The sequence below is a fragment of the Arachis stenosperma genome, chromosome 9, assembly GCF_014773155.1.
Source record: "Arachis stenosperma cultivar V10309 chromosome 9, arast.V10309.gnm1.PFL2, whole genome shotgun sequence".
Classification (NCBI taxonomy): Eukaryota; Viridiplantae; Streptophyta; class Magnoliopsida; order Fabales; family Fabaceae; genus Arachis; species Arachis stenosperma.
This window is the reverse complement of record NC_080385.1, coordinates 111466167-111485808: the sequence shown is the minus strand read 5'-3', so window position 1 is coordinate 111485808 and position 19642 is coordinate 111466167.

The following is a 19642-nucleotide window of genomic DNA, read 5'->3' as shown; positions in this document are numbered from 1 at the left end:
GCACATGTGTTTTAAGCAAGCAAAATTAAAGATAACAATCAAGGCACAAGAGACAGAGACATTTTGATTGCATAGATAAGAAGGTGTGCACAATACATTGCATAAAAAATAAGTGGCACACCAAACTTAGTGTGACACTTTCACTTGGAATTAGTGCAAGTATCTTGTAAGAATTAGAACCAAATTTTGTTGCATAGCAACACCAAACTTAGAATGCAATCATATGTCAATTTTATTTAAAACAAAACTAAATGAAACTGTTGTATGTTAAAGACAATCACCAAGCCAATAATCTGTCATGAATAAAGCTCTCTTGGTAATGTATTAACAAACACAGTTAACAAAAGAAAGCATTAAAAATAAGTAAATGAATAAAACAAAAAGGAAACTGAAATGTTAAACCGAAAGAGAAAAATAAAATTGCAGAAGCATTATGATTATGCAAACAAGTAGTGTTGCTTGAATGAATTGCATAGAGAATTAAGTGGCACACCAAACTTAGAATCTTAGTGTGTCACTTTCATTTTTGATTTGATGCAATCATCCAAAAAGATTGAAAACAATTTGTTGCAAGGCAACACCAAACTTAGAATGTAACCATATGCCAATTTATTGAATTTAAACAAAGCATAGAAAGAAATGTACCTACGGTTGGGTTACCTCCCAACAAGTGCTCTTTTAGTGTCATTAGCTTGACATGTTGCTCTTCACTTTCTTCCTCTTCTTCCAGTTTGTTAAGAGGAATGACTTCAAGGAAGGAGAAGTTTCAGCTATTATCCCCTGTCTTGGTCTCCTTTCAGCAAGCTTTCTTTTGAAATTGGCTTGATTGAGTTTGCTTGCTTGATCAGGGGGAGAATTGGTGCTCTTGTTAGTTGCCTTCACTTCTTTGTTGTTCAGACATGGTTGCTGTGTGATTTTTGGAGTTTGATCTTCATCCAGAGCCTTTTGAATTGGTGGTTCAATGAGCTTGTCCTCTTTACACTTCTCTGCTTCACTTGAGTTTGGAATGACTTCCTCACTTTCTTGCTCCTCCACTTCCTCTCTTGCACCCAACATTTGACTTAATAGCCCTTTTATGGAGGAGGTTTGTTGATTTTCCCAAGCTTTCTTCATCTCCTCTTCATATTTTTCGATCACAGATTCAAGGAAAGTTTGTGAGGGTTGTGAATGTTCATGTTCCCTTTTCATCTCAAGTGCAGTTTCATTTCCAACCACCTCTTCCTTCTTTGCAATTTCACTTGATACAGTAGCCTCCTCATCTTGCTCTTCCTCCATTGAAATTTTAATTGATATAGGAACCTCTTCTTCCTCTTCTTCACTCACAGATTGTTCCTCATCCTTAACACTTGGTGATCCTGAATGCCCTTCTGTTTTCTTGAGGAGGAATTCTTGTTCTGTCCAGCGTTGTTCTTGTTCTTCCAAAATTTGTTCTAGTCTTTCCAATAATTCTCTGGACTTTTGAAGGGGATCCTCAGCCACTAGCTCAAAGGATAAAGGTTGAGAGTAATTTTGTGGTTGGTGAGATGAGTTGTATGGATCTTGGAGGGAATTTTGTGTTGAGGCATAATCAAATGATGAAGAATTTTGAAATGAGAAACTGGGAAGTAAGGGTGGATAATTTTTCATGTGATTTGACTGCTCAGAATTTGCAGTTTCTTGGTGATATTCCCATCCACCATGAGGATAATGATATGAATCATTTTGTGGTGGTGGTTGGTATCCCTCATAATTCTCTTGCTCATCTTGGGGTTCTGAAGCAAATCTCCATGGATTGGAGGGCTCAAAATTTGTGTCTTCTTGGTGATATTCCCAACCATCATTAGAATAATGACTTGAATCATATTGTGATGGTGGGCAATATCCCATGAAGTTTGTTTGATTAAAAGATGAGGTGAACTCCATTTGAATTTTGTAGAACACAACACCAATGAAAATTGAAATTACTCATATCAGATATGAGTTTTGCTTAGTGAGGCAAAAACACAAACACCTTGGTTTCACTTTAAAACAGAGAACAAAAATAAAAAAATGCTTGATCTAGACTTCTCACCCACTTAATCATTGTTGATCTAATCAATCCCCGGCAACGGCGCCAAAAACTTGATGGTGTTTTTGTGGAAAAATGAATTTCCAACACACAAATCCAACCGGCAAGTGTACCGGGTCGCATCAAGTAATAATAACTCACAAGAGTGAGGTCGATCCCACAGGGATTGATGGATCAAGCAATTTTAGTGGGTGATTAGTTTAGTCAAGCTAACATTGAAGTGAATTGTGTGAAGTTGATCAACAGAAAGTAAATTTGCATGAATTATAAAGTTGCAGAAAATAAAATTGGCAAGTAACTTAAAGAGCAAGAAAATAAAAGAGCTGAAACTTAAATTGCAAGAAATGTAAATTGCAGTACTTAAATGGCAAGAAAGGTAAATTGCTTAAAAGTAAAAGGGAATTGAGGACAGGGATTACAGAATCTAAACCAAGAGAAAGTAAATGGCAACAATTAAGAGAGCAAGAATTGAATCAGAAGCAATAAACATTCAAACATAGAGGAAATAAAATGTAGAAGAGGTTCACAGAAGAACCCAAGTGAATTTTGATCTCAGGACTCAAGGGCTTAGGTAGCAGAGCCTAAAACCCAATTTCCTTCCCAGATCTGAATTATCAAAGCAATTGACAGAAAATTAAAGAAGAAGCAATAGAAGAACAGAAATAAAAGTGAATTATGCAGAAAATGAATTGAAAAGAGTTTGAATGGGAATTGAGACAAAATTTCCTCAATTTCACACACCCAAAACTCAGAACAAGGAAATTAAAAAGACCAAGCAAGAACGAGGAAGAAGAGAGATCAATTCTCCTCCCTAATTCTCTGAAAGCTCGGTTCAGTCTCTCTAGGAAAGTTGCTAAAATTTAAAGCTCAAAAGAAAGTGCAAAATTCAAAAGCTAAGCAAAGGTCCCTAATTACATCAAACTAGCTCCTATTTATACACTTTCTATCCTTGGATTTTGGGATTTGGGTGGGCTTTTGATTTGGTGAAGAAATGAATTGAATTGGATTTTTAATTCAATTTTTGGCCCAAAATTAATAGCTTCCAGGAGGCTGCCCTGCCCTTGTGGAGGGCAGGGCAGAAAATTGATGCATGGCGCAAACACTTGGTGCGGCAATGTGCGAGTCTGGCGCGGCCTTGGTGCGCCAAAATTGTGTTGATGCGCGTGGGACGCTGCCCTGCCCGCGCCAAGGGCAGGGCAGAAAATGTTGGTGTGCGTTGGATGGCCCTGGTGCGCGCGCTGATGCTGCCTTGGACGAAACTTGGTGCGCCAGAATCGAGATTGGTGTGCGCATGGTGCTGCCACACACAAGATGCTGCCCTGCCCGCGCCAAGGGCAGGGCAGAGTTTCAAAAATGAAGTTCCGTGTGTCTCCCTCTTCGAGCCTTGGTGGAAGCATTTTGGTTTATTTTCGCTTATTTTTGGCCCTTAAAGATGCCTTTCGTTCCTGCCTCAATTGGACGCCAAATATGGATTTCTATATATCGTTGGAAAGCTTTGAATGTCAGCTTTCCAACGCAACTGGAAGCACATCAATCGGACGTCTGTAGCTCAAGTTATAGCCCTTTGAAGGAGGCATGGTCATGCTGTGAGCGCCCAGATTTTAACTTAGCGAAAATTTTGCTTCCAACCATTAATGTGCATCACGATCCTGCCCTTGGCAAGGGCAGGGCAGAATCGTGCTGGCTGCTTCCTTCCTTGATTTGGTCATGGGCCACGCTTTTAAAAGCGTGGCCTAAGGCTCCAAAGTGTACCCCAACTTCAAAGTGTACCCCAAAGCTCTTTTTTTCTCCTTTTTTTGTGCTTCTTTGCTTCTTTTTCCTCTTATTTCCTACAAGATTTATAAAATTAAAATATCAAGAAAATATATCATTTAAGTACAAAAAGCATTCAATATTTAAGCACAAATCATCAATTTCTTGTATGAAAAAGCATAGAAAATGGGTATATGATGACATGTCATCAGCGTGCGCGTCCTTGGCCGAGATTACTTCTTTGGCTTTTTATGCTTCTCTCCACTTGCATGCTTCCTTCCTTGCTCCTTTGATCCATGCCTAGCCTATTTTAACCTGAGATTACTAGCAAACACATCAAGGCATCTTATGGAATCAAGGATGAATTCAAATTACCAAATTGAAGGCTTAAAAAGAATGTTTTTACATTCAAGCACAAATACGGGAGAGATTACAAAATCATGCTAATTCATTGGCTAAATGTGAGAAAAGGTTAGCAAAATACTCTAAATTCAACATAAGATAACCCCAAAATACTCTAACAAGTTATGCTACCACATTGTTGAAGAGACGGATGACCAAGAGGGTGAACATGAGAAAGTTGTTGAGAATGAACTCCGTGAGCTTGACAAAAAGGAACCTCAGCTTGAGGCTGAGAATGAATTGAATCTTCTCCCATCTCATTTGAAGTATGCTTTCTTAGAGGACAACCAAAAGTTTCCGGTCATTATCGCTAGTGAGCTTTCTAGTACAGAAGAAGAAAAGCTCCTAAATGTTCTCAGAAAGTAAAAGAAGGCAATTGGTTGGAGCCTAGCCGATATTGTGGGAATTGACCCTCGCAAGTGCATGCATCGTATATTTCTCCAAGAGTGAGCTAGGCCGGTTAGGCAACCGCAAAGGAGGCTCAACCCAACCATCCTCGATGTGGTGAAGAAAGAGGTCACTAGTCTACTTGATGCGGGTATCTTATACCCATTTTCTGATAGTGAGTGGGTGAGCCCAGTCCAAGTTGTTCCCAAGAAATCAGGCATCACTGCGGTTACAAAGGATGATAGTGAAGTGGTCACCAAGAGAGTACAAAATGCATGGTGAGTGTGCATCGACTATAGAAGGTTGAATGCCGCTACAAGGAAGGACCACTACCCTTTGCCCTTTATCGAAGAGATGTTGGACCGTTTAGCGGGTAAATCCCATTACTGTTTTCTTGATGGATTCACTGGTTACTTCCAGATTCACATTGCTCCTGAAGATCAGGAAAAGACCACATTAACTTGCCCTTTTGGCACCTTTGCCTACAAAAGGATGCCATTTGGACTATGTAATGCACCCGCTACTTTTTAGCGGTGCATGACCAGTGTCTTTTCTGATCTAATGGAGAGTTGTCTGGAAGTCTTTATGGATGATTTCAATGTTTATGGAACTTCTTTTGATTGTTGTTGGAGAACTTGGCTAAGGTCTTAGCTAGATGTGTTGACACTAACCTTGTCTTGAATTTTGAGAAATGTCACTTCATGGTAAGACAAGGTATAGTGTTAGGATATGTAGTATCTCATGAAGGAATTTCTGTAGACCCGGCCAAGGTCGATGTTATCACCACTTTATCTCACCCCTCATCTGTGAGGGAAGTTTGCTCATTCTTAGGACATGCAGGATTCTATAGGCGCTTTATCAAAGATTTCAGCAAGATTGCTTTGCCATTGTCGCGCCTACTCCAAAAAGATGTGGACTTCGAGTTTGATAGTGAATGTGTGAAAGCTTTTGAAGAGCTAAGAAGAGCTCTTACCACGGCACCGATTGTGCGAGGCTCCAACTTGACGTTGCCATTTGAGATAATGTATGATGCGTCAAACCAAGCTATAGGTGCCGCGCTTGCACAGCGCGATGGTAAACTCCCTTATGTCATTGCATACTCTTCTAAAACACTTGATGCAACACAATCCAACTATACCACTACTGAAAGGAACTCTTAGCTATTGTTCATGCTTTAGATAAATTCATATCTTATTTGCTAGGATCAAAGATAGTGGTATACACGAATCATGCAGCTTTGAAATACTTATTGTCAAAGAATGAGTCAAAACCTAGACTCATACGTTGGATCTTGCTTTTGCAAGAATTCGACATTGAGGTTAGAGACCGGAGTGGATCTCAAAACTTAGTTGCGGATCATTTAAGCCTCATTGAGAATCTAAAATATGATCCATTTCTGATTAATGACTCATTCCCATTGGATAGCTTGCATGCTGTGTCGGATAGCTTTCCTTGGTTTGCCCCAATGGCGAACAACTTGGTTGCGAAACTCTTCCCTCCCAACTTTTCTAAACACCAAAGGGATAAGTTGATGAGTGATTCCAAATATTACATTTGGGATGAACCTCACTTGTGGAAGAGGGGAGTAGACCAAGTAATTCGAAGATGTGTCCCAGAGTCCGAAATCCAACCCATTCTTGAAGCTTGCTATTCGTCCGAATGTGGTGGCCACTTTGGCCCACAAAGGACCGCAAAAAAGTGTTAGATTGTGAATTCTGGTGGCCGACCTTATTCAAGGATGCTAACCGGTTATGTGTGTCTTGCAATCAGTGTCAGAAGTCGGGAAACACATCCCAAAGGGATAAAATGCCTCAACAACCTATGTTATTCTGTGAGATATTTGATGTATGGGGCATTGACTTTATGGGACCGTTTCCCAACTTAAGTGGGTATCTATATATTTTGTTAGCGGTTGACTACGTGTCAAAGTGGGTAGAAGCAATATCTACCCGCCTTGACGATGCCAATACCGTCATTTCCTTTATTAGAAATAACATTGTATGCCATTATGGGTCGCCACGGGCAATCGTGAGCGACCAAGGATCCCACTTTTGTAACAGGAAAGTCGAGGCACTGCTCAAGCTGCTGCATCCACGCGTGAGCGCGCTGTGCGCGCGCGCGGGGATTTGCACCCTGCTTTTCTCCTTCCTCCTTTCTCTTTCTTTCCTCTTCTCTTCTTCTTTCTTTCTCATTTTTTTTTCTTCTTCCTCTCTTGAAAGATTTTTTTTCTTTTCTCTTTTAATATAAATAAAAAAAAAAATTTAATAAAAAAATATAATAATAAATAAATAAATAAATAAAATACTAAAAAAAATTAAAAAAATGAAAAATATAAAAAAAAAAATTTTTTCTCTTCTTCCATTTCCTTTTGTCTATTACATTTGCATACTTTTATTCTTTGCATTTTAATTTTGTTTCTATAATTTGTTCTCATTTTATTTTCTAAATTTCTCATTTTAATAATGGTGTTGAATTCTCTCACTCAATTGTTGAGAATTTCTTGCATTTGTTTTGGTGCTTCATGACTTGTTACATTAATTGTAATATTTGTCAACACACAAGATTAGTGCTTTAGTCCTTCCTAATTCATTACCCTTTGTTTTTATTCTTGTACCGCTTCATCATTGAGTTAGGATAGAATCAAATGCTTTCATGCGTATCACTAATCTTGTTTGTGTCAATTCTTATTTGATCTTGATGCTCAATATACTCTCCATGCTTTAACTTTACTCTTGCATCAAGTATCAGTTGATATGCCTTTTGCTTATATTGATTTCTCACTCACATGTTGTAGCTACCATGTAGTAGAGAATCATACTCTTATTTGGCATTAGCCCCTGCCTATGTTCTAATTGCCTTGATATCTTTGTTATAGGCTTAATTTTCTTTCCTTTTCTTTCCTTTTAGGTTGGCCACCAGAAAGAAAAAAAAAAGGGAAAAATTTCTAAATGGGGCAACAAACAAGTCATTCGCACAACCTTTTGAAGGAGCTCATCAATTGTAGCAACCCATCCACCTTGCTCTTTTTTGCATGCACCGAGGACGGTGCAATCTTCAAGTGTGGGGAGGTCGTTCGACCGATCTCCATGGGTAAAAATTTCCTTTTCAACACCAAATTTTTTATTTTCTTTGTTAGATTAGCTATTGCATTGCATGATAGGTTGAATGTTAGGTAGAATTTATACATATTTTTACTACTTCTTTCTTATTAGGACTACTTGGTTAAAGTGGTGAATTCTCTTCTGAGAAACTATTTTAGGGCACCCTACCAATTAAAACAAATTTTTTGTTGAACTTGCTTAAAAGAATGTATTTTGGAACATGGTTTTTGAGCTAAGAACACAAGCTTGTGAGATTTGAGCCTAATGGTGTGGTTACATCTTATAACCACTTATTTTTCTTCTTGCGTGTAATTGTTCTCTTTCTATGATTATAATCTTTGATTTGTTTGAATCTATATGTCCCATTATTCCTTGTATTCATGCATTTATATGATTGAGGCCATCATTTCATTAGCTCACTTATCCAGATAGCCTTACCTTTTACTCTCCTTTGTTAGCCGATTTTGAGCCTACGCTTAACCCACTTGTTCTTATTTTAGCACATTACAAGCCTTAAAGCGGAAAACAATGAATGTCCTTTATTTGGATCTTTGATTGGCTTAGGCTAGTGAATGTGAGTGTCATCCAAGAGTGGGAAAACTTTGGGACATTGGTTGGGATAAAAGGGTGTTTGTGTTTTGTATTTTTATATTCGGGAATTGGTACATACTCATGTATTGATTAAATGTATAGACCTTATGCATTGATGTTCTTGTGTATAGTTTGAAAGAAAAAGAAAAATGAAAAGAAAAAGAAATAAAAGTGAAAAAGAAAAAAGAAAAGAAAAGAAAAAAATGTATATAGAAAAAGAAAGAAAAAAGAAGAGCAATAAAGGGGACAAAATGCCCCAAAGTGAAGCTCAATAAGAATCAATGCATAAGTGTTGTGAAATGAAAAGAAAATGCATGAGTATGTGAAAAAGTGAGGAATGGGTAGTTAGATTAGTACTTAATTGTATAGGTCATTATATAGGTTAGGTGGGAAAGTTTCAGTTAATCAAAGACTCAAATCCTAAGTCCACTAGCCATATATGATCCTACCTTGACCCTAGCCCCATTACAACCTAAAGAAAAGACCTCATGATACGTGTATGCGTGCATTGAATAATTGTTGATTGTTAGATGAAAAAAAAATATTGGAAAACATGATTAGGGGAGAATTGAGTGAATCAACCCCAAACACCGAGTGACTAGAGTGCAAACACTTCCGGTGAGGGTTCGATACTCAATTCCATGATTCCCGGCTTTCACGAGCGTTCTTCTTGCAAGTCTATTTGAACTTCAATTTTTATATTTGAATTGGTAGGATTCATGAATCGTTATATGATCTTGACCCTACTTGTGCATGTATGACTTGGAGGATTGATTTATTTTTAACCAAGTAGGTACAACCATTTTGCATCTAGCTACATTCATGTAGGTAGATTGCATTTAGTTAGTTTCCATTGAATAAATGTTGATGCCATTCGCTTTCTCTTGGTTTAAGCATGAGGACATGCTTAGTTTAAGTGTGGGGAGGTTGATAAACCCCATTTGTAGGGTTTATCTTGTATTGATTTTTGGGGATTTTATCACATTTTACCCACATTTATTCAATGAAATAGCATGGTTTTGTATATTCTCCTTTAATTGTGCTTAAGAGTGAAAACATGTTTTTTTGGTCTTAAAATAAATAAATTTAATTCACCTTGATTTCATTAGATGCCTTGATATGTTTGTTGAGTGATTTAAGGTTTAGGAGGCAAAGATTGGATCAAGGGAATGAAGAAAGAAAGCATGAAAAGTTGGAGAACTCATGAAGAAATGAAAGAACCGGAAAGCTGTCAAGCCGACCTCTTCGCACTTAAATGACCATAACTTGAGGTATAGAGGTCCAAATGATGCGGTTTCAGTTGGGTTGGAAAGCTAACATCCGGGGCTTCGAAACGATATAAGATTTGCCATAGTTGCTATACGTATGGTGGCGCGCACGCGCATAGTACGCGCACGCGCCGTTGCTGCCACCTGGTTCACTTAAAGCAAAACGTGGCTAGCGAATTCTAAAGTCTTGTGGGCCCAATCCAACTCATTTTTGATGCTATTTAACCCAAGGAGTGAAGAGGGAAACATATGTTAGTTACCATTAGCATAGTTTAGTAGTTAGAAGTAGTTTCTAGAGAGAGAAGCTCTCACTTCTCTCTAGGATTAGGATTAGGATTAGGTTTAGTTCTTAGATCTAGGTTTTAATCTTTGCCTTCTTCTACTTCTACCTCTCAATTCTTTGTTGTTACATTCATTCTTCTACTGTTCTTTTGTTGCAATTTCTTTTATGTTGTTCTTATGCTTTGTTGTAGATCTACTTTTGTTCCTCCTATTCTCTTTCAATTCAATTAGAGGTAATTCATAATAATTGTGTTCATTTGATTTGTTGTTGTTTAGTTCCTTGCAATTGAGTAGTGTAGATTTACTTTTCTTGCAATTTTACTATACTTTCCTTTTATGCCTTCCAAGTGTTTGATGAAATGCTTGGTTGGATTTTAGAGTAGAATTTTATACTCTTGGCTTGGAAAGGTAACTTAGGAACTCTTGAGTTACTAATGTCCAAGTGATTGATGATTGGGAGCCATTGACTCTAGTTCTCACTAATTGGATTAGTGGAGAGTTAGGACTTATGGACTAGGATTGATATAGCTCATTTGACTTTCCTTTACTACTAGTTAGAGGATGATTTAATGAGATTAATCCTTGCCAATTCTCATATTGTGGTTAGTGATTAGGATAGAGATCCTTGACCACCAACCCTTGCCAAGACCTTTTTAAGCCTTAGTTTACTTTCTTGCCATTTATCTTTCATGCTTCTTATCAAAACCCCAAAAATGACTCACAACTAATAACAAGACACTTTATTGTAAATCCTAGGGAGAACGACCCGAGGTTTAAATACTTCGGTTTGTAGATTTTAGGGGTTTGTACTTGTGACAAATAAATTTTTGCATGAACGGATTATTGTTGGTTTAGAGACTATACTTCAACGAGATTTCATTTGTGAATTTCTAAACCGTCAAAGTTCCGTTTATCAGGTAGTGCATAAGGTTGCCAATGCTTATTGATGCACGAAATTGTGATACACAATGGCGCCAACAACTTGGTCGCACAATTGTAATCTCAACTCTTTTTCACAACTTCGCACAACTAACCAGCAAGTGCACTGGGTCATCCAAGTAATAAACCTTACGTGAGTAAGGGTCAATCCCACGGATATTGTTGGCTTGTAGCAAGCTATGGTCACCTTGTAAATCTCAGTCAGGTGGATTCAAATGGGTGATAGAGTTTTCATAATTAAAAGATAAATAAAACATAAAGTAAAGATAGAGATACTTATGTAATTCATTGGTGAAAATTTCAGATAAGTGCATAGAGATGCTTTGTTCCTTTTGAATTTTTGCTTTCTGATGAGCGGATAATTTATACGCTTTTTGGCATTGTTTTTAGTTAGTTTTTAGTAAGTTCAAGCTACTTTTAGGGATGTTTTCATTAGTTTTTATGATAAATTCACATTTCTGGACTTTACTATGAGTTTTTGTGTTTTTCTGTGATTTCAGGTAAATTCTGACTGAAATTGAGGGACTTGAGCAACACTCTGAAAAAGGCTGACAAAAGGACTGCTGATGATGTTGGAATCTGACCTCCCTGCACTCGAAATGGATTTTCTGGAGCTGCAGAACTCCAATTGGCGCGCCCTCAACGGCGTTGGAAAGTAGACATCCAGGGCTTTCCAGCAACATATAATAGTCCATACTTTATTCGAAGAATGATGACGTAACTTGGCGTTGAACGCCAAGTACATGCTGCTGTCTGGAGTTAAACGCCAGAAAAACATCATGATCCGGAGTTGAACGCCCAAAACACGTCATAACTCGGAGTTCAACTCCAAGAGAAGCCTCAGCTCGTGGATTGATCAAGCTCAGCCCAAACATACACCAAGTGGGCCCCGGAAGTGGATTTATGCATCAATTACTTGCTCATGTAAACCCTAGGAGCTAGTTTATTATAAATAGAACTTTTTACTATCATAATTTCATCCTGGATTGTATTTTGAATCTAGTGATCACGTTTTGGGGGCTAGCCATTCGGCCATGCCTGAACCTTTCACTTATGTATTTTCAACGGTGGAGTTTCTACACACCATAGATTAAGGGTGTGGAGCTCTGCTGTACCTCAAGTATTAATGCAATTCTATCTTCTTTTATTCAAATCTCTCTTATTCTTATTCCAAGATATTCATTCGCACCCAAGAACATGATGAATATGATGATTAGATAACCCTCATCATCATTCTCACTTATGAATGCACGTGATTGACAACCACTTCCGTTCTACATGCAACAGAGCTTGAATGTGTATCTCTTAGATTCCCCAACAGAATCTTCGTGGTATAAGCTAGATAGATGGCGGCATTTATGAGGATCCGGAAAGTCTCACCTTGTCTGTGGTATTCCGAGTAGGATCCTGGGAATCCGGAAAGTCTAACCTTGTCTGTGGTATTCCGAGTAGGATTCCGGTAATGAATGACTGTGACGTGCTTCAGACTTGCAAGTGCTGGGCGTGATGACAAACGCAAAAGAATCAAGGGATTCTACTCCAGTAGGCGTAGGAACCAACCAGTGATTAGCCGTGCTGTGACAGAGTGCGTGAGCGTAGTTTTCACTGCGAGGATGGGATGTAGCCATCAACCATGGGTGATGCCTCCAGACGATTAGCCATGCGAGTGACAGCCGCAGAGGACCATTTTCCCGAGAGGATTGAAAGTAGCCACCGCTGATGGTGAACCCCTATACACAGCTTGCCATGGAAAGGAGTAAGAAGGATTGAGTTGAAGCAGTAGGAGAGCAGGCGTCCTTGAGCCATACAGTACCTTCATATACTTAACTGAAATTCCTACCAATGAATCTGCATAAGTATTCTATCCCTTTTTATTATATCATCTATTTTCTTATTTTATTATTAATTTTCGAAACCCATAACTTTTTAATCTGCCTAACTGAGATTTACAAGGTGACCATAGCTTGCTTCATACCAACAATCTCTGTGGGATCGACCCTTACTCACGTAAGGTTTATTACTTGGACGACCCAGTACACTTGCTGGTTAGTTGAACGGAGTTGTGAATTCAACCAGAGCCACAATAGTTTTTGTGTACATACCAAAGAGCCAATATTAGTGATCACAATTTCGTCCACCAAGTTTTTGGCGCCGTTGCCGGGGATTGTTCGAGTATGGACAACTGACGGTTCATCTTGTTGCTCAGATTAGGTAATTTTCTTTTCAAAAATCTTTTTCAAAATTTTTCTTTTATTTTTCGTTTTTCTAAACTTTATTTTCGAAAAAATTAATAAAAATTCAAAAAAATTCATAAAATCATGAAAATAAAAAATTATTTTGTGTTTCTTGTTTGAGTCTTGAGTCAATTTTTAAGTTTGGTGTCAATTGCATGCTTTAAAAATTTTTCTTGCATTTTTCGAAAATCCCATGCATTCATAGTGTTCTTCATGATCTTCAAGTTGTTCTTGATAAGTCTTCTTGTTTGATCTTGATGTTTTCTTATTTTGTGTCTTTTCTTGTTTTTCATGTGCATCTTTGCTTTCATATTTTCCAAGCATTAAAAATTTCTAAGTTTGGTGTCTTGCATGTTTTCTTTGCATTAAAAATTTTTCAAAAATATGTTCTTGATGTTCATCATGATCTTCAAAGTGTTCTTGGTGTTCATCTTGACATTCATAGCATTCTTGCATGCATTCATTGTTTTGATCTAAAAATTTCATGCATTGAGTATTTTTGTTGTTTTTCTCTCTCATAATTAAAAAATTCAAAAAATCAAAAAAAATATCTTTTCCTTATTTCCCTCCAAAATTTCGAAATTTTGGGTTGACTTGGTCAAAAATTTTCAAAATTAGTTGTTTCTTACAAGTCATGTCAAAATTTCAATTTTAAAAATCTTATCTTTTTAAAATCTTTTTCAAAAATCATATCTTTTTCATTTTTATATATATATATATAATTCTCGAAAATTTCAAATTATTTTCAAAATCTTTTTCTTATCTTTACATCTAATTTTCGAAAATTAGCTAACAATTAATGTGATTGGTTCAAAAATTTGAAGTTTGTTACTTTCTTGTTAAGAAAAGGTTCAATCTTTAAGTTCTAGAATCTTATCTTGTAGTTTCTTGTTAGTGAAGTAAATAATTTCAAAATTTTTGAATTAAATCTTTTTATCTTTTATTTTATCTTTTTCAAAAAAATTTTTTTTTTCAAAATTTGATTTCAAAATATCTTATCTAACTTAATATCTCCTTATCTTTTTCAATTTTGATTGCAAATCTTTTTCAATCAACTAACTAACTTTTTGTTTGTTTCTTATCTTTTTCAAAACCACCTAACTACTTCTCCCCCTTCTATTTTCGAAAATATCTCTCTCTTTTTCAAAAAAATTATTTTTAATTAACTAATTGTTTCATGTTTTAATTTTAATTACAATTTATCTCTAATTTTCGAAAATCACTAACCCCTTTTCAAAATTATTTTCGAAATCTCTCTTCTCTTTTCTTCTTCTATTTAATTATTTAATTACTAACACTTCTCTTCACCTTTCTTCATCTAAAATCCGAACCTCCTTCTTCATTCTTCTACCTCTTTCTTTTTCTACTAACATAAAGGAATCTCTATACTGTGACATAGAGGATTCCTCTTTCTTTTCTTGTTTTTTTCTCTTTCATATGAGCAGGAACAAGGATAAAGGCACTCTTGTTGAAATTGATCCAGAACCTGAAAGGATTCTGAAGAGAAAATTAAGAGAAGCTAAATTACAACAATCCAGAAACAACCTTTCAGAAATTTTCGAACAAGAAAAGGAGATGGCAGCCGAAAATAATAATAATGCAAGGAGAATGCTTGGTGACTTCACAAAGCCAACGTCCAAGTTTGATGGAAGAAGCATCTCCATTCCTGCCATTGGAGCCAATAACTTTGAGCTGAAACCTCAGCTAGTTGCTTTAATGCAACAAAACTGCAAGTTTTACGGACTTCCATCTGAAGATCCTTATCAGTTTTTAACTGAGTTCTTGCAGATCTGTGAGACTGTAAAGACGAATGGAGTTGATCCTGAAGTCTACAGACTCATGCTTTTCCCTTTTGCTGTAAGAGACAGAGCTAGAGTATGGTTGGATTCACAACCCAAGGATAGCCTGGACTCATGGGATAAGCTGGTCACTGCCTTCTTGGACAAATTCTTCCCTCCTCAAAAGCTGAGCAAGCTGAGAGTGGATGTTCAAACCTTCAAACAAAAAGATGGTGAATCCCTCTATGAAGCTTGGGAAAGATACAAGCAGCTGACCAAAAGATGTCCATCTGACATGTTTTCAGAATGGACCATATTAGATATATTATATTATGGTCTCTCTGAATTTTCGAAAATGTCATTGGACCATTCTGCAGGTGGATCTATTCACCTGAAGAAAACGCCTGAAGAGGCTCAAGAGCTCATTGACATGGTTGCAAATAACCAGTTCATGTACACTTCTGAGAGAAATGCCGTGAACAATGGGATATCTCAAAAGAAAGGAGTTCTTGAAATTGATACTCTGAATGCCATATTGGCTCAGAACAAAGTATTGACTCAATAGGTCAACATGATCTCTCAAAATCTGAATGGATTGCAACATGCATCCAACAGTACTAGAGAGGCAGCTTCTGAAGAAGCTTATGATCCTGAGAACCCTGCCATGGCAGAGGTTAATTACATGGGTGAACCTTATGGAAACACCTATAACTCATCATGGAGAAATCATCCAAATTTCTCATGGAAGGATCAACAAAAACCTCAACAAGGTTTTAACAATGGTGGACGCAACAGGCTGAATAATAGTAAGCTATATCCATCATCTTCTCAGCAGCAGACAGAAAATTCTGAACAAAATACTTCTAATTTAGCCAATATAGTCTCTAATCTGTCAAAGGCCACTTTCAGTTTCATGAATGAAACAAGATCCTCTATTAGAAATCTGGAGGCACAAGTGGGCCAGCTGAGTAAGAAAGTTATTGAAACTCCTCCCAGTATTCTCCCAAGCAATACAGAAGAGAATCCAAAAGGAGAGTGCAAAGCCATTGACATAGTCAATATGGCCGAATGCACAAGGGAGGAAGAGGACGAAAATCCTAGTGAGGAAGACCTCCTGGGACATCCCTCAAGCAAGAAGGAGTCTCCTATTAAGGATCCTAAGGAATCTGAGGCTCATCTAGAGACCATAGAGATTCCATTAAATCTCCTTCTGCCATTCATGAGCTCTGAAGACTATTCTTCCTCAGAAGAGGATGAAGATGTAACTGGAGAGCAAGTTGCTCAATATTTAGGAGCTATCATGAAGCTGAATGCCAAGTTGTTTGGTAATGAGACCTGGGAAAGTGAACCTCCCTTGCTCATTAATGAACTAGATACTTGGAATCAGAGAACTCTACCTCAAAAGAAGCAAGATCCTGGCAAGTTCTCAATACCTTGTACCATTGGCACCATGAGCTTTGAAAAAGCTCTATGTGACCTGGGGTCAGGGATAAATCTTATGCCACTCTCTGTAATGGAGAAGCTGGGAATCATAGAGGTACAACCTGCCTTGTTCTCATTACAATTGGCAGACAAGTCCATGAGACAAGCTTATGAAATAGTAGAGGACGTGCTAGTAAAGGTTGAAGGCCTTTACATCCCTGCTGATTTCATAATCCTAGACACTAGGAAGGAAGATGATGAATGCATCATCCTAGGAAGACCTTTCCTAGCCACAGCAGGAGCTGTGATAGATGTCAACAGAGGTGAGTTAGTCCTTCAATTGAATGGGGACTACCTTGTGTTTAAGGCACATGGCCATCCCTCTGTGACAAAAGAGAGTAAGCATGAAGAGCTTCTCTCAGTTCAGAGTCAAGAAGAGCCTCCACAGTCAAACTCTAAGTTTGGTGTTGTGAGGCCACAACCAAACTCTAAGTTTGGTGTTCAAACCCCATATCCAAACTCTAAGTTTGGTGTTGGGACCACACTTAAATTGACCTGATCACCTTGTGGCTCCATGAGAGCCACTGTCAAGCTATTGACATTAAAGAAGCGCTTGTTGGGAGGCAACCCAATTTTATTTATCTAATTTTATTGTATTTTGTTTCCTTGTTATTTTTGTGTTTAATTAGGTACATGATCATGAGGAGTCACGAAAAAATCAAAAAAATTAAAAAACAGAGTAAAAAACAGAAGAAAAAAATTTTTCACCCTGGAGGTAGCGCAGACTGGCGTTCAACGCCAGTAAGGTGCATCTGGCTGGCGTTCAACGCCAGAACAGAGCACCATTCTGGCGCTGAACGCCAGAAACAAGCAACAACCTGGCGTTAAACGCCAGGAACGTGCACAGAGAGGACAAACTGGCGCTGAACGCCAGAAACAAGCATGAAACTGGCGTTCAACGCCAGAAACATGCATTACATGGGCGTTGAACGCCCAGAACATGCATTACATGGGCGTTGAACGCCCAGAACATGCATCAATGGGCGTTTGAACGCCAGAATGATGCATGAAGGCATTTTACATGCCTATATGGTGAAGGAATGGTATTTGTTTTCACCTCAGGATCTGTGGACCCCACAGGATCCTCACCTCAGGATCTGTGGACCCCACAGGATCCCCACCTAACATATTCCCACCTTACCTTTTAATCCTAATCACACTCTCCTAATCCAAATCTCATTTCACCCTTCCCCATATCACACGTCCCAATTACCCCATTCACCATTCACATCAACCTCCTCTTCCCCATAAACCCCACCTACCCTCATAAAATTCAAATTCAATTTCCCACCCATTCCCACCCAAATGGCCGAACTCCCAACCTCCCTCTCCCTATAAATAACCTTCCATTCTTCTTCATTTTCACACAACACAAATCCCTTCTTCTAACATATAGCCGAACCTACTTCTCTCCCTCTCTACCATATTCTCTTCTTCTTCTTCTACTATTCTTTTCTTTCTTGCTCGAGGACGAGCAAATTTTAAGTTTGGTGTGGTAAAAGCATAAGCTTTTTTTTTTTCCATTACCAATGGCACCTAAGGCCGGAGTTTCCTCAAGAAAAGGGAAAGGGAAAGCAAAAACTTCCACCTCCGAGTCATGGGAGATGGAAAGATTCATCTCCAAGAGCCATCAAGACCACTTCTATGATGTTGTGGCAAAGAAGAAGGTGATCCCTGAGGTCCCTTTCAAGCTCAAGAAAAATGAGTATCCGGAGATCCGACATGAAGTTCAAAGAAGAGGTTGGGAAGTCTTAACCAACCCCATACAACAAGTTGGAATCTTAATGGTTCAAGAGTTCTATGCCAATGCATGGATCACTAGGAACCATGACCAAGGTATGAACCCAAGCCCAAAGAATTATCTCACAATGGTTAGGGGGAAATACTTGGATTTCAGTCCGGAAAATGTAAGGTTGGCATTCCACTTGCCTATGATGCAAGGTGATGAACGCCCCTACACAAGAAGGGTCAACTTTAATCAAAGGTTGGACCAAGTCCTAATGGACATATGTGTGGAAGGCGCCCAATGGAGAATAGACTCCAAAGGCAAACCGGTCCAACTAAGAAGACTGGACCTCAAGCCTGTAGCTAGAGGATGGTTGGAGTTCATCCAAAGATCCATCATCCCTACAAGCAACCGATCTGAAGTTACTGTGGATCGGGCCATCATGATCCATAGCATCATGATTGGAGAGGAAGTAGAAGTTCATGAGGTCATCTCCAATGAACTCTACAAAATAGCCGACAAGTCCTCACCCATGGCACGGCTAGCCTTCCCCCACCTTATTTGCCATCTATGTTACTCAGCTGGAGTTATCATAGAGGGAGATGTCTCCATTGAAGAAGACAAGCCCATCACCAAGAAGAGGATGGAGCAAGCAAGAGAAGCTCCTCACGGCCCTCAAGAAGCTCATGAGGAAGCTCATCATCAACAAATTCCTGAGATACCTCAAGGAATGCACTTTCCTCCCAACAACTATTGGGAGCAACTCAACACCTCCTTAGAAGATTTAAGCCACAATGTGGAACAATTAAGGGTGGAACATCATGAGCATTCCATCATTCTCCAAGAAATAAGAGAAGATCAAAGAGTAATGAGGGAAGAGCAACAAAGACAAGGAAGGGACATAGAAGAGCTGAAGAACATCATTGGTCCTTCAAGAAGAAGACGCCACTAAAGGTGGATTCATTCCTTGTTCTTTATTTCTTTCTGTTTTCGGTTTTTAATATTGTGTTTATCTATGTTTTGTGTCTTTATTTCATGATCATTAGTGTGTAACCATGCCTTAAAGCTATAAATAAAATCCATTAGTCCTTCACCTCTCTTAAAAGAAAAAATGTTTTAATTCAAAAGAACAAGAAGTACATGAATTTCGAAAATAGCTCTTGAATTTAGTTTAATTATATTGATGTGGTGACAATACTTTTGTTTTCTGAATGAATGCTTGAACAGTGCATATGTCTTTTGATCTTGTTGTTTATGAGTGTTAAAAATTGTTGGTTCTTGAAAGAATGATGAACAAAGAGAAATGTTATTGATGATCTGAAAAATTCATGAAATTGATTCTTGAAGCAAGAAAAAGCAGTGAAAAAAAAATGGCTAAAAAGAGTATATAGAAAAAGAAGGAGCAATAGAAAAAGCCAATAGCCCTTAAAACCAAAAGGCAAGGGTAAAAAGGATCCAAGGCTTTGAGCATCAATGGATAGGAGGGCCCAAGGAAATAAAATCCAGGCCTAAGCGGCTAAACCAAGCTGTCCCTAACCATGTGCTTGTGTCATGAAGGTCCAAGTAAAAAGCTTGAGACTAAGTGGTTAAAGTCGTGATCCAAGGCAAAAGAGTGTGCTTAAGAGCTCTGGACACCACTAACTGGGGACTTTA